General features: G+C 63.2%; 2 non-coding genes across 2 annotated transcripts; both read left to right on the forward strand.

Annotated features, from left to right (window-relative positions):
• The first annotated feature begins 1956 nt into the window (after positions 1–1956).
• LOC131873486 (5S ribosomal RNA) lies at positions 1957–2075 on the forward strand. The gene has a single exon (XR_009371424.1). It is a non-coding gene; the product is annotated as a 5S ribosomal RNA (ribosomal RNA).
• A 7805-nt stretch (positions 2076–9880) lies between these two features.
• LOC131873487 (5S ribosomal RNA) lies at positions 9881–9999 on the forward strand. The gene has a single exon (XR_009371425.1). It is a non-coding gene; the product is annotated as a 5S ribosomal RNA (ribosomal RNA).
• The last annotated feature ends 2501 nt before the right edge of the window (positions 10000–12500 follow it).

Raw genomic sequence — 12500 nt, forward strand, 5'->3', positions numbered from 1 at the left:
CATAGGGTGGGTACTAGGGTGGGCTGCAATGTGGGTGCCAAGGTGGGTAACATGCTCGGTGGGTTCTAAATTGGGTGCCAGGGTGGGTGTGCACCCACCTTGCCCGAGGTGGGTGCCAAGGTGCCAGTGTGGGTGGGTGCTAAGGTGGATGCCAAGGTGGGTGAGAAGGTGGGTGATAGGTTGAGTGGTAGGATGGGTGGGTGCCAAGATGGGTCACAGGGTGGGTGCAAGGGTGGGTAGGTGCTAGGGTTGGTGTCAGGGTGGGTGGGTGCTAGGTTGGGTTCCAAGGTGGGTGCGAGGGTGAGTGTCAAGGTGGGTCACAGGTTAGGTGCTAGGATGGGTGAGTGCTAGGGTGCAAAGGTGCCAGGGTGGGTGCTAGGATGGGTCGATGCTAGGGTGAGTGGCAAGGTGGGTCCACAAGTGTCAAGGTGGGTGCCGAGGTGGGTGCCAAGTCGGCGACTGCTATGGTGGATGCCAAGGTGGGTCACGGGGTGGGTGCCAAGTTGCTAGGTTGGGTTCCAAGGTGGGTGCCAACGTGGGTGCTAGGGTGCGTGGGTTAAAGGGTGTGTCACAACGTGGGTGCCAGGATGGGTGCGCACCCACACTGGCCAAGACGGGTGCGGGTGCAAGGTTGGGTTCCAAGCCCGGTCACAGGCTGGGTGCTAGGATGGGTGGGTGCCAAGGTGGGCACCAGGGTGGGTGCACCCACCCTGGCCAAGGTGGGTCACGGGGTGGGTCCTAGGGTGGGTAACGGGGTGGGTACTAAGGTGCGTGCCAAGGTGGGTCATAGGGTGGGTGCCAAGGTGGGCACCAGGGTGGGTGTGCACCAACCCTAGCCAGGGTAGGTCACGGGGTGGTTGTCGGGGTGGGCGTCAAGGAGCCAAGGTGGGTGGCAAGTAGCCAAGTTGCGTGCCAAGGTGGGTGTCGGGGTGGGTGCCAAGGATCCAAGGTGGGTGCCAAGGAACCAAGGTGGGTGTCTGGGTGGGTGCCGAGGTGGGAGCCAGGGTGGGTCCCAAGGTGAGTGCAAAGGTGGGTGCCAGGGTCAAGGTGAGTGCCAATGTGGGTTCCAAGGTGCCAGGGTCAGGGTGAGTGCCAATGTGGGTTCAAAGGTGCTAAGTTGGGTGCGAGGTTGGGTGCGAGGGTGGGTGGGTGCCAAGGTGTGCTAGGTGGAAGCCCGGGTGGGTCGGCATCCCATGGGTGTCGAGTTGGGTGCCTGATGGGTGCTTCTTGTCAAGTTTTAGTCGTCGGGACTCATTTCGAGCCTTAGAGGTCGTTTCTTGTCCGGTTGCCCTGTCTTCGACCTGGGAACCCAATTTTGGTCCTCGGGTCCCATTTTTTTTTGTCTCGCATCCCACTTTTGGCCTGTGGCCTTTTCGGGGTCGATTCTCGTTTTGGGCATCAGAGCATGTTTCTTCTCCTAAAACCCAATATTTGTTTATTAAGTCTCGGAACACATTTTTGTTCTCGTGGACCCATCATGGGTCTTGGAACGCATTTGTGGTCCTTGGGTCCCATTTTGCATCCCGAAACTTGTGTTTTGGTGCTTGATCCCTATTTTGGGTGCCCACCTTGCACCAAGTGCGCACCCGGGGCAAACCGAGCGCCTTGGTGCACCGGGGCAAGATCGAGCGTGCACCCGAGGCGCCCCGAACATGCACCAAGGTGCACTCGGCCCACATGTGAGCGCAGGTCGTTGCGCCCGAGGTGGTGTGTGGGCACCGCGTTGCAGACGGGACACTGCACGCACACGACGCCCCCTCCAGGTGCACGCACGTAGGCCGGGCCGGGTGCACACCCGACGCCCTAGCAAGGTGCGCGCACCCGGGCAGGGCTCACACTTGGCGAACGGGGCGCACTTCGCGAGGGAGGGTGTGCACCTCGACGGGGGTGGGTGGCCGGGGTGGATTCGCACGTGGGTCGCGGTTTGCTAAGTACACACTGCGACAAGCTCATAACGGGTGCGATCATACCAGCGTTAGTGCACCGGATCCCATCAGAACTCCGCAGTTAAGCGCGCTTGGGCCGGAGTAGTACTGGGATGGGTGACCTCCCGGGAAGTCCCGGTGTTGCACCCTTTTTTAGTTTTTCGCCGGGCGTCGCAATGCTATTTGAATAAACCTTTTGCCCGTTTGCGTTCTCGTCGGGGCCGGGCCGGGCCGGGGTGCGCTGCCCGCACTACCGCGCGCGCGGGGGCGACACCGAGCGCGCACCCGAGGCGCCCCGAGCACACAGGCCACGGTGCAACCCGGGCGTTGTGCGCGCACCCCGGTGCGCCCGAGGTGCTGCGCGCGCACCCAGGTGAAATCGGTGTGCACCTCGGCCAGTGCGCGCTCGGTCGAGTCGCGCACGTTGGCCAAGGTGCACGGTGATGTTTCTTACTCTAAGGTTCCGCACCAGACGCCCGGGACAGGTGAGCGAAGCTGGGCGGGGCCGGGTGCGCGGCCGGGGCAGGTGCACGCAGCTGGAGAGAGCTTTGGAGCACACTTCGGAGCGCACCAATGATGCGCTCCATTCAAAAGTTTCCTGAAAAGGCAAAAAAAGTTGAGATTATAGAATTTCCCACTTGAGAGATTGTAAAAAAAAAAAATTTAAAATGAAGGAAACGCGGGTGCCAAGGTGTGCGCAGCCCAGCCAAGGTGTGCGCACCAAGGCGCCCACCCTGGCGAAGGTGCACGCAAGGTGCGCACCCGAGGCAAACCGGACAATTAACCCAACTTTCGACTTCGCGCGCACCTTGGAGCGCACTTCGGAGCGCTCCTTGGTGCGCACCAATCTTGGGCACCTCGGAGTGCACCATGGCGCCCACCAAGGTGCGCACCCGGGGCAAACCGAGCTCCGACTTCGTGCGCACCTTGGAGCGCACGAAAGGTGCGCACCATGGCGCCCACCAAGGTGCGCAGCCCAGCCAAGGCGTGCGCATCAAGGTGCGCACCCTGGCGAAGGTGCGCACCCGGGGCAAACCGAGCTCCGACTTCGTGCGCACCTTGGAGCGCACAAAAGGTGCGCAACCCAGCCAAGGTGTGCGCACCCCGGTCAAACCGAGCTCCGAATCGTGCGCACCAGAGGTGCACGCCATCGTGCGCACCTTGGAGCACACTTCGGAGCCCTCCTTGGTGCGCGCCGATGTTGCGCACCTCGGAGCGCACCCGGGGAAAACAATGCAATTAACCCGACTTTCGACTTCGTGGGCACCTCGGAGCGCTCTCGGGTTCGCACCTCGGAGCACACCGAGGTGCGCACCTTTGATGCGCTGCCTTCACCAATTTCCAGAAAAGGCAAGAAAACATTGAGAAGGTGTGCGCACCGAGGTGCCCACCCTGGCGAAGGTGCACGCGAGGTGCGCACCCGGGGCAAACCGGGCTCCGACTTCGTGCACGCCGCACCTTGGAGCACACTTCGGAGCGCTCCTTGGTGCGCACCAGGGCGCGCAACCCAGCCGAGGTGCCCACCCCGGCGAAGGTGCACGCGAGGTGCGCACCCGGGGCAAACCGGGCTCCGACTTCGTGCACGCCATGGTGCCCACCGCGGCGAAGGTGCACGCGAGGTGCGCACCCGGGGCAAACCGGGCTCCGACTTCGTGCACGCCGCACCTTGGAGCACACTTCGGAGCGCTCCTTGGTGCGCACCATGGTGCCCACCAGGGCGCGCAACCCCGCCGAAGGTGCACGCGAGGTGCGCACCCGGGGCAAACCGGGCTCCGACTTCGTGCACGCCGCACCTTGGAGCACACTTCGGAGCGCTCCTTGGTGCGCACCATGGTGCCCACCAGGGCGCGCAACCCCGCCGAAGGTGCACGCGAGGTGCGCACCCGGGGCAAACCGGGCTCCGACTTCGTGCACGCCATGGTGCGCACCGCGGCGAAGGTGCGCACCCGGGGCAAACCGGGCTCCGACTTCGTGCACGCCGCACCTTGGAGCACACTTCGGAGCGCTCCTTGGTGCGCACCAGGGCGCGCAACCCAGCCGAGGTGCCCACCCCGGCGAAGGTGCACGCGAGGTGCGTACCCGGGGCAAACCGGGCTCCGACTTCGTGCACGCCGCACCTTGGAGCACACTTCGGAGCGCTCCTTGGTGCGCACCATGGTGCCCACCAGGCCGCGCAACCCAGCCAAGGTGTGCGCACCAAGGTGCACGCGAGGTGCGCACCCGGGGCAAACCGGGGTCCGACTTCGTGCACGCCGCACCTTGGAGCACACATCGGGGCGCTCCCGGGTTCGCACCGGCGTTGCGCACCGTGGTGGGCACCTCGGAGCACACCAAGGTGGGCAGCGAGGTGCGCACCTTTGATGCGATGCCTTCACTAATTTCCATAAAAGGCAAAAAAAAAACGAGATTTTAAAATTTCCGTTTTGAAAGATAGTGAGAAAAAGGGAATGCTGGTGCCATCTTGAGCCCGCCCTGGTGCGCAGCCCAGCCAAGGTGTGCGCACCAAGGTGCCCACCCTGGCGAAGGTGCGCGCCCGGGCAATTAACCCAACTTCCAACTTCGCGCGCGCCAGGGTGGGAGCGCACCCAACAACCGGGCCTGGGAAGAGCCAATGCGAGAAACCCCACCAAACGCTCTGACAAAAAAAGAGGGGGCGCTCCAGTAACCCCGCTTCGGAGCGCACCCTGGGCAAACCCAGCCAAGGTGCCCACCCCGGCCAAGGTGCAGGCGAGGTGCGCACCCGGGGCAAACCGGGCTCCGACAACGTGCACGCCGCACCTTGGAGCACACTTCGTAGCGCTCCCGGGTGCGCACCTCAGAGCACACCAAGGTGGGCAGCGAGGTGCGCACCTTTGATGCGCTGCCTTCACTAATTTCCAGAAAAGGCAAAAAAAAAAGGAGATTTTAAAATTTCCGTTTTGAAAGATAGTGAAAAAAACGGAACGCGCGTGCCATCTTGAGCCCGCCCTGGTGCGCAGCCCAGGTAAGGTGCCCACCCTGGCAAAGGTGCGCACCCGGGCAATTAACCCTACTTCCGACTTCGTGCGCGCCAGGGTGGCAACCGGGCCTCGGAAGAGCCAATGCGAGAAACCCCACCAAACGCTCCGACAAAAAAAGAGGCGGCGCTCCAATAACCCCGCTTCGGAGCGCAGCCGGGGCAAACCCAGCCAAGGTGCCCACCCCGACGAAGGTGCACGCGAGGTGCGCACCCGGGGCAAACCGGGCTCCGACAACGTGCACGCAGCACCTTGGAGCACACTTCGAAGCACTCCCGGGTGCCCACCGGCGTTGCGCACCGTGGTGGGCAGCGAGGTGCGCACCTTTGATGCGCTGCCTTCACTAATTTCCAGAAAAAGGCAAAAAAAAATGAGATTTTAAAATTTCCGTTTTGAAAGATAGTGAAAAAAAAGGAACGCGGGTGCCATCTTGAGCCCGCCCTGGTGCGCAGCCCAGGCAAGGCATGCGCACCAAGGTGCCCACCCGAGGTGCACACCCGGGGCAAACCGGGCTCCGACTTCGTGCAGGCCGCACCTTGGAGCACACTTCGGAGCGCTCCTTGGTGCGCACCATGGTGCCCACCAGGGCGCGCAACCCAGCCAAGGTCTGCACACCAAGGTGCCCACCCCGGCGAAGGTGCACGCGAGGTGCGCACCCGGGGCAAACCGGGCTCCGACTTCGTGCACGCCATGGTGCCCACCGCGGCGAAGGTGCACGCGAGGTGCGCACCCGGGGCAAACCGGGCTCCGACTTCGTGCACGCCGCACCTTGGAGCACACTTCGGAGCGCTCCTTGGTGCGCACCATGGTGCCCACCAGGGCGCGCAACCCAGCCAAGGTGTGCGCACCAAGGTGCACGCGAGGTGCGCACCCGGGGCAAACCGGGGTCCGACTTCGTGCACGCCGCACCTTGGAGCACACATCGGAGCGCTCCCAGGTTCGCACCAGCGTTGCGCACCTTTGATGCGCTGCCTTCACTAATTTCCAGAAAAGGCAAAAAAAAACGATATTTTAAAATTTCCGTTCTGAAAGATAGTGAAAAAAACGGAACGCGGGTGCCATCTTGAGCCCTTCCTGGTGCGCAGCCCAGGCAAGTTGTGCGCACCAAGGTGCCCACCCTGGCGGAGGTGCGCGCCCGGGGCAAACCGGGCTCCGACTTCGTGCACTGCATGGTGCCCACCAAGGCGCGCAACCCAGCCAAGGTGCCCACCGCAGCGAAGGTGCACGCGAGGTGCACACCCGGGGCAAACCGGGCTCCGACTTCGTGCACGCCGCACCTTGGAGCACACTTCAGAGCGCTCCTTGGTGCGCACCAGGGCGCGCAACCCAGCCGAGGTGCCCACCCCGGCGAAGGTGCACGCGAGGTGCGCACCCGGGGCAAACCGGGCTCCGACTTCGTGCACGCCATGGTGCCCACCGCGGCGAAGGTGCGCACCCGGGGCAAACCGGGCTCCGACTTCGTGCACGCCGCACCTTGGAGCACACTTCGGAGCGCTCCTTGGTGCGCACCATGGTGCCCACCAGGCCGCGCAACCCAGCCAAGGTGTGCGCACCAAGGTGCACGCGAGGTGCGCACCCGGGGCAAACCGGGGTCCGACTTCGTGCACGCCGCACCTTGGAGCACACATCGGGGCGCTCCCGGGTTCGCACCGGCGTTGCGCACCGTGGTGGGCACCTCGGAGCACACCAAGGTGGGCAGCGAGGTGCGCACCTTTGATGCGATGCCTTCACTAATTTCCATAAAAGGCAAAAAAAAAACGAGATTTTAAAATTTCCGTTTTGAAAGATAGTGAGAAAAAGGGAATGCTGGTGCCATCTTGAGCCCGCCCTGGTGCGCAGCCCAGCCAAGGTTTGCGCACCAAGGTGCCCACCCTGGCGAAGGTGCGCGCGCCGGGCAATTAACCCAACTTCCAACTTCGCGCGCGCCAGGGTGGGAGCGCACCCAACAACCGGGCCTGGGAAGAGCCAATGCGAGAAACCCCACCAAACTCTCTGACAAAAAAAGAGGGGGCGCTCCAGTAACCCCGCTTCGGAGCGCACCCTGGGCAAACCCAGCCAAGGTGCCCACCCCGGCCAAGGTGCAGGCGAGGTGCGCACCCGGGGCAAACCGGGCTCCGACAACGTGCACGCCGCACCTTGGAGCACACTTCGTAGCGCTCCCGGGTGCGCACCTCAGAGCACACCAAGGTGGGCAGCGAGGTGCGCACCTTTGATGCGCTGCCTTCACTAATTTCCAGAAAAGGCAAAAAAAAAAGGAGATTTTAAAATTTCCGTTTTGAAAGATAGTGAAAAAAACGGAACGCGCGTGCCATCTTGAGCCCGCCCTGGTGCGCAGCCCAGGTAAGGTGCCACCCTGGCAAAGGTGCGCACCCGGGCAATTAACCCTACTTCCGACTTCGTGCGCGCCAGGGTGGCAACCGGGCCTCGGAAGAGCCAATGCGAGAAACCCCACCAAACGCTCCGACAAAAAAAGAGGCGGCGCTCCAATAACCCCGCTTCGGAGCGCAGCCGGGGCAAACCAAGCCAAGGTGCCCACCCCGACGAAGGTGCACGCGAGGTGCGCACCCGGGGCAAACCGGGCTCCGACAACGTGCACGCAACACCTTGGAGCACACTTCGAAGCACTCCCGGGTGCCCACCGGCGTTGCGCACCGTGGTGGGCAGCGAGGTGCGCACCTTTGATGCGCTGCCTTCACTAATTTCCAGAAAAAGGCAAAAAAAAATGAGATTTTAAAATTTCCGTTTTGAAAGATAGTGAAAAAAAAGGAACGCGGGTGCCATCTTGAGCCCGCCCTGGTGCGCAGCCCAGGCAAGGCATGCGCACCAAGGTGCCCACCCGAGGTGCACACCCGGGGCAAACCGGGCTCCGACTTCGTGCAGGCCGCACCTTGGAGCACACTTCGGAGCGCTCCTTGGTGCGCACCATGGTGCCCACCAGGGCGCACCCGGGGCAAACCGGGCTCCGACTTTGTGCACGCCGCACCTTGGAGCACACATCGGAGCGCTCCCAGGTTCGCACCAGCGTTGCGCACCTTTGATGCGCTGCCTTCACTAATTTCCAGAAAAGGCAAAAAAAAACGATATTTTAAAATTTCCGTTCTGAAAGATAGTGAAAAAAACGGAACGCGGGTGCCATCTTGAGCCCTTCCTGGTGCGCAGCCCAGGCAAGTTGTGCGCACCAAGGTGCCCACCCTGGCGGAGGTGCGCGCCCGGGGCAAACCGGGCTCCGACTTCGTGCACTGCATGGTGCCCACCAAGGCGCGCAACCCAGCCAAGGTGCCCACCGCAGCGAAGGTGCACGCGAGGTGCGCACCCGAGGTGCACACCCGGGGCAAACCGGGCTCCGACTTCGTGCACGCCGCACCTTGGAGCACACTTCAGAGCGCTCCTTGGTACGCACCAGGGCGCGCAACCCAGCCAAGGTGCTCACCCCGGCGAAGGTGCACGCGAGGTGCGCACCCGGGGCAAACCGGGCTCGGACTTCGTGCACGCCGCACCTTGGAGCACACATCGGAGCGCTCCCGGGTTCGCACCAGCATTGCGCACCTTTGATGCGCTGCCTTCACTAATTTCCAGAAAAGGCAAAAAAAAGAAAAAAATGAGATTTTAAAATTTCCGTTTTGAAAGATAGTGAAAAAAACGGAACGCGGGTGCCATCTTGAGCCCGCCCTGGTGTGCAGCCCAGGCAAGTTGTGCGCACCAAGGCACCCACCCTGGCCAAGGTGGGTCACGGGGTGGGTCCTAGGGTGGGTAACGGGGTGGGTACTAAGGTGCGTGCCAAGGTGGGTCATAGGGTGGGTGCCAAGGTGGGCACCAGGGTGGGTGTGCACCAACCCTAGCCAGGGTAGGTCACGGGGTGGTTGTCGGGGTGGGCGTCAAGGAGCCAAGATGGGTGGCAAGTAGCCAAGTTGCGTGCCAAGGTGGGTGTCGGGGTGGGTGCCAAGGATCCAAGGTGGGTGCCAAGGAACCAAGGTGGGTGTCTGGGTGGGTGCCGAGGTGGGAGCCAGGGTGGGTCCCAAGGTGAGTGCAAAGGTGGGTGCCAGGGTCAAGGTGAGTGCCAATGTGGGTTCCAAGGTGCCAGGGTCAGGGTGAGTGCCAATGTGGGTTCAAAGGTGCTAAGTTGGGTGCGAGGTTGGGTGCGAGGGTGGGTGGGTGCCAAGGTGTGCTAGGTGGAAGCCCGGGTGGGTCGGCATCCCATGGGTGTCGAGTTGGGTGCCTGATGGGTGCTTCTTGTCAAGTTTTAGTCGTCGGGACTCATTTCGAGCCTTAGAGGTCGTTTCTTGTCCGGTTGCCCTGTCTTCGACCTGGGAACCCAATTTTGGTCCTCGGGTCCCATTTTTTTTTGTCTCGCATCCCACTTTTGGCCTGTGGCCTTTTCGGGGTCGATTCTCGTTTTGGGCATCAGAGCATGTTTCTTCTCCTAAAACCCAATATTTGTTTATTAAGTCTCGGAACACATTTTTGTTCTCGTGGACCCATCATGGGTCTTGGAACGCATTTGTGGTCCTTGGGTCCCATTTTGCATCCCGAAACTTGTGTTTTGGTGCTTGATCCCTATTTTGGGTGCCCACCTTGCACCAAGTGCGCACCCGGGGCAAACCGAGCGCCTTGGTGCACCGGGGCAAGATCGAGCGTGCACCCGAGGCGCCCCGAACATGCACCAAGGTGCACTCGGCCCACATGTGAGCGCAGGTCGTTGCGCCCGAGGTGGTGTGTGGGCACCGCGTTGCAGACGGGACACTGCACGCACACGACGCCCCCTCCAGGTGCACGCACGTAGGCCGGGCCGGGTGCACACCCGACGCCCTAGCAAGGTGCGCGCACCCGGGCAGGGCTCACACTTGGCGAACGGGGCGCACTTCGCGAGGGAGGGTGTGCACCTCGACGGGGGTGGGTGGCCGGGGTGGATTCGCACGTGGGTCGCGGTTTGCTAAGTACACACTGCGACAAGCTCATAACGGGTGCGATCATACCAGCGTTAGTGCACCGGATCCCATCAGAACTCCGCAGTTAAGCGCGCTTGGGCCGGAGTAGTACTGGGATGGGTGACCTCCCGGGAAGTCCCGGTGTTGCACCCTTTTTTAGTTTTTCGCCGGGCGTCGCAATGCTATTTGAATAAACCTTTTGCCCGTTTGCGTTCTCGTCGGGGCCGGGCCGGGCCGGGGTGCGCTGCCCGCACTACCGCGCGCGCGGGGGCGACACCGAGCGCGCACCCGAGGCGCCCCGAGCACACAGGCCACGGTGCAACCCGGGCGTTGTGCGCGCACCCCGGTGCGCCCGAGGTGCTGCGCGCGCACCCAGGTGAAATCGGTGTGCACCTCGGCCAGTGCGCGCTCGGTCGAGTCGCGCACGTTGGCCAAGGTGCACGGTGATGTTTCTTACTCTAAGGTTCCGCACCAGACGCCCGGGACAGGTGAGCGAAGCTGGGCGGGGCCGGGTGCGCGGCCGGGGCAGGTGCACGCAGCTGGAGAGAGCTTTGGAGCACACTTCGGAGCGCACCAATGATGCGCTCCATTCAAAAGTTTCCTGAAAAGGCAAAAAAAGTTGAGATTATAGAATTTCCCACTTGAGAGATTGTAAAAAAAAAAAATTTAAAATGAAGGAAACGCGGGTGCCAAGGTGTGCGCAGCCCAGCCAAGGTGTGCGCACCAAGGCGCCCACCCTGGCGAAGGTGCACGCAAGGTGCGCACCCGAGGCAAACCGGACAATTAACCCAACTTTCGACTTCGCGCGCACCTTGGAGCGCACTTCGGAGCGCTCCTTGGTGCGCACCAATCTTGGGCACCTCGGAGTGCACCATGGCGCCCACCAAGGTGCGCACCCGGGGCAAACCGAGCTCCGACTTCGTGCGCACCTTGGAGCGCACGAAAGGTGCGCACCATGGCGCCCACCAAGGTGCGCAGCCCAGCCAAGGCGTGCGCATCAAGGTGCGCACCCTGGCGAAGGTGCGCACCCGGGGCAAACCGAGCTCCGACTTCGTGCGCACCTTGGAGCGCACAAAAGGTGCGCAACCCAGCCAAGGTGTGCGCACCCCGGTCAAACCGAGCTCCGAATCGTGCGCACCAGAGGTGCACGCCATCGTGCGCACCTTGGAGCACACTTCGGAGCCCTCCTTGGTGCGCGCCGATGTTGCGCACCTCGGAGCGCACCCGGGGAAAACAATGCAATTAACCCGACTTTCGACTTCGTGGGCACCTCGGAGCGCTCTCGGGTTCGCACCTCGGAGCACACCGAGGTGCCCACCCTGGCGAAGGTGCACGCGAGGTGCGCACCCGGGGCAAACCGGGCTCCGACTTCGTGCACGCCGCACCTTGGAGCACACTTCGGAGCGCTCCTTGGTGCGCACCAGGGCGCGCAACCCAGCCGAGGTGCCCACCCCGGCGAAGGTGCACGCGAGGTGCGCACCCGGGGCAAACCGGGCTCCGACTTCGTGCACGCCATGGTGCCCACCGCGGCGAAGGTGCACGCGAGGTGCGCACCCGGGGCAAACCGGGCTCCGACTTCGTGCACGCCGCACCTTGGAGCACACTTCGGAGCGCTCCTTGGTGCGCACCATGGTGCCCACCAGGGCGCGCAACCCCGCCGAAGGTGCACGCGAGGTGCGCACCCGGGGCAAACCGGGCTCCGACTTCGTGCACGCCGCACCTTGGAGCACACTTCGGAGCGCTCCTTGGTGCGCACCATGGTGCCCACCAGGGCGCGCAACCCCGCCGAAGGTGCACGCGAGGTGCGCACCCGGGGCAAACCGGGCTCCGACTTCGTGCACGCCATGGTGCGCACCGCGGCGAAGGTGCGCACCCGGGGCAAACCGGGCTCCGACTTCGTGCACGCCGCACCTTGGAGCACACTTCGGAGCGCTCCTTGGTGCGCACCAGGGCGCGCAACCCAGCCGAGGTGCCCACCCCGGCGAAGGTGCACGCGAGGTGCGTACCCGGGGCAAACCGGGCTCCGACTTCGTGCACGCCGCACCTTGGAGCACACTTCGGAGCGCTCCTTGGTGCGCACCATGGTGCCCACCAGGCCGCGCAACCCAGCCAAGGTGTGCGCACCAAGGTGCACGCGAGGTGCGCACCCGGGGCAAACCGGGGTCCGACTTCGTGCACGCCGCACCTTGGAGCACACATCGGGGCGCTCCCGGGTTCGCACCGGCGTTGCGCACCGTGGTGGGCACCTCGGAGCACACCAAGGTGGGCAGCGAGGTGCGCACCTTTGATGCGATGCCTTCACTAATTTCCATAAAAGGCAAAAAAAAAACGAGATTTTAAAATTTCCGTTTTGAAAGATAGTGAGAAAAAGGGAATGCTGGTGCCATCTTGAGCCCGCCCTGGTGCGCAGCCCAGCCAAGGTGTGCGCACCAAGGTGCCCACCCTGGCGAAGGTGCGCGCCCGGGCAATTAACCCAACTTCCAACTTCGCGCGCGCCAGGGTGGGAGCGCACCCAACAACCGGGCCTGGGAAGAGCCAATGCGAGAAACCCCACCAAACGCTCTGACAAAAAAAGAGGGGGCGCTCCAGTAACCCCGCTTCGGAGCGCACCCTGGGCAAACCCAGCCAAGGTGCCCACCCCGGCCAAGGTGCAG

The sequence above is a fragment of the Cryptomeria japonica genome, unplaced genomic scaffold, assembly GCF_030272615.1.
Source record: "Cryptomeria japonica unplaced genomic scaffold, Sugi_1.0 HiC_scaffold_1834, whole genome shotgun sequence".
Classification (NCBI taxonomy): Eukaryota; Viridiplantae; Streptophyta; class Pinopsida; order Cupressales; family Cupressaceae; genus Cryptomeria; species Cryptomeria japonica.